Consider the following 3,034-nt stretch of genomic DNA (forward strand, 5'->3'; position numbering starts at 1 on the left):
GATTTTCGGTAACATGATCAGACTTTTGCTTCAGATAAAACTTGGCGATGGAAGGAGATGAAGGATGATGGCAGGGACATTTCTAGCTTAAAAACTTATAGGATGATGATATCTTTGACCTACTTAGGGACTCCAAGGAGAGAAGCATGGTTAGACTTTTGTCAACCCTGAAATGTGTTGCAATTGGGAAAATTACTTAACCTTTCTATGTCTGAATGTTCCTTCTCATCAGTAAAACTTCCTATCCAGTGTTGCAGTCAAAGCGTCTACGTGCCCGTGCACAGTAGTCTCTTCTAGGGTCAAGGATAGATCCATGAGCTCTAGAAACAGAAGTCCAGAGAATAGAAATAAATGTAGCAATTACCATCAACTTTATTCAATTTTCAACAGTCCTATCCTGTGGAGGATCAGGCCAGGAACACTGGTGTCACCAATGTTGCAGAGTCCCGCCAAAGATCCAAGGTGGTATTTCCAGTTTTCATCTATTTTTAAATGTATCTGATCATAAAGTGTATGAAACCAACACCCTATGATATAGATTTATAATTATTTTGTTCACACTTTCTAATAAGGACAATGAGCTTTAGAAATGTTAAGTGATTTACATAAGTTACCTGGTAGTGAAGTAAGGATTCAAAGTCAGGCTACAAGTTCAGTCTCCTCTAATCATATAATGCTACACGTAATGCTACCTTTTATGAAAATGAATTCATTTTATGAAAAATTAATGGGAGTAGCAGGCCTTGTTTCATTTTCCTTTGTAGTTACTCCCACATGGCAATTTTCTTGGGTTCTTCTGACTGAGAGACTGACTGCAGTAACATGGCCCAGTTTTTCCCAGAGTAGTTGAGGAGGGCTCCCAGTTCTCTGTTTTAGTTAAAATGAAACAATAGTATTGCTGTTCCTTCTTACCCCCGACTTCATTGCAGGAAGATTGTGTACAAAATTGTTGAGTACCTAGGTCTATTCAAAACCCAGTTTGATTACTTACTAACTTGGATAAGTCTCAAGCCTTTAGACTGAGTACAACCGTACTTATCTCAGACAGTAGTTGTAAGCATCAATTACTAAAAAGTGTAAATTTCACCCCACTTCTACATATATGCTTTTCAGCAAAGCCGAAAAGAGCTAAGCTGACATGGAATTATAATTCGTTCTGTGAATATGTTTATTTGTCTTTATTTTACCAAGTATTCCATGAAAAAGCTGCAAAAATAAGTATTCTATGACATTTAGGTTTATGCCACAATAAGATACCATCTCACACCAGTCAGAATGGCTGTTATTAAAAAGTGAAAAAAAGTGCTGGCAAGGTTGCAGAGAAAAGAGAACACTTATACAATGCTGGTAGGAGTGTAAATTAGTTCAGCCATTGTAGAAAGTAATATGGCAATTTCTCAAATAACTTAAAACTTAAAAAAGAATTACCATTCAACCCAGCAATCCCACTGCTGGGTATATAGCCAAAGGAATACAAGTTATTCTGTTGTAAAAACACATGCATGCTTATGCTCATTGCAGCACTGTTTACAAGAGCAAAGACATGGATCAACCTAAATGCCCATAAACATTAGACTGGATAAAGAAAATGTGGTATATATACACCGTGGAATACTATGCAGTCATAAAAAAAAAAGAATGACATCATGTCCTTTGCAGCAATATGGATGGAGCTGGAGGCCATTATCCTAGGCAAACTAACACAGGAACAGAAAACCAAATACTGCATGTTCTCGATTATAAGTGGGAGCGAAACAATGAGAACACATGTGTACTAGGAGGGGAACAACAGACACTGGGGCCTACTTGAGGGTGGAGGTTGGGAGGAGGAAGAGGATCAGAAAAAATACCTATTGGGCACTATGCTTATTATCTGGGTGATGAAATTATCTGTACACCAAACCCCCATGACACACAGTTTAGCTATATAACAAACCTGCGCATGCGCCCCTGAACCTAAAATAAAAGTTAAAACAAAACAAAACAAAACAAAACTTAGCCAAGTGTGGTGGCATGCATCTGAGGTGGGAGAATCACTTGAGCCCACCAGGTAGAGGCTGCAGTAAGCTCTGATTGCACCACTGCACTCCAGCCTGGATGAAAAAGTGAGACCCTATCTCTAAAAATATAAATGAATGAATGAATGAATGTACATAGTAAAAAAAATTAGGCTTATGATGCTGATAACTAATGTTACCAATGTAAAGATGTGATAGCTTAAATTGAAGTTAGAATAAAAGCAAAGCTGTCAGCTGACAGAGATGTAGTGATTTAAGAAGGCAGCATGCTTCCAGCTGGATAGTATACTAGAAAGTATGGTATTTAACTCATTTATTTTGCAAATAAGGACACTGAGTCCAGAGATGTGTACTGACTTGTATTTTGGAGTCATACTGCAAGTTAGTGAGAGGCAGCTCATAGGATAGTCTCTCCTGTGTGCCTGTTTAATTCTGCTCCTCAGTTGCAGCTGCTGTGGAAGGTCTGTCTAGGGGAAAAAGTTAAAGAGCTTTTGAAACCTGTACTCTCTTTGAAAGATTCAAGAAATCAAAATTGCCAAGTGAAGTCATGAAATAAATGTCTGATTTGAGTAAAATCTCTTAATTTAGTTTTCTTTTAGATTTTGCTTTTTGTGGGAGAGACATTTAATCTTTATCACATATCCATGTGTCCCCCCACTGCCCCTGCTGCAACCCGCTTGCACATGGGAAGGGCCAAGTGACTGGTGAGCTAGTGGACTGGGAGTGGAAGGATCATGTATTACCTCTGGGCAGAGGCAGTGAAAAGTCCCCAGAGAGCCCTCCAGCTCCATTCTGCTGCTACAGAGGTCTAGAAATCTCATGTTCTAGATATTGCTGCTTTATGATGTAGACAGACTCACATCACTGTTTGGCAGGTACCTCTCTGGACAGCCACCAAACCCATGGAGACTGCAGAAACGAGAAATAAGACACTGAACTTTCAGTGTTTGGATATTGCTACTGAAGCTTCTAGCCTAACCTGCCCTACCTAATTTTATTTTTTTCCTGTTATAAAA

Source organism: Mandrillus leucophaeus, unplaced genomic scaffold (assembly GCF_000951045.1).
Source record: "Mandrillus leucophaeus isolate KB7577 unplaced genomic scaffold, Mleu.le_1.0 Scaffold221, whole genome shotgun sequence".
Taxonomy (NCBI): domain Eukaryota; kingdom Metazoa; phylum Chordata; class Mammalia; order Primates; family Cercopithecidae; genus Mandrillus; species Mandrillus leucophaeus.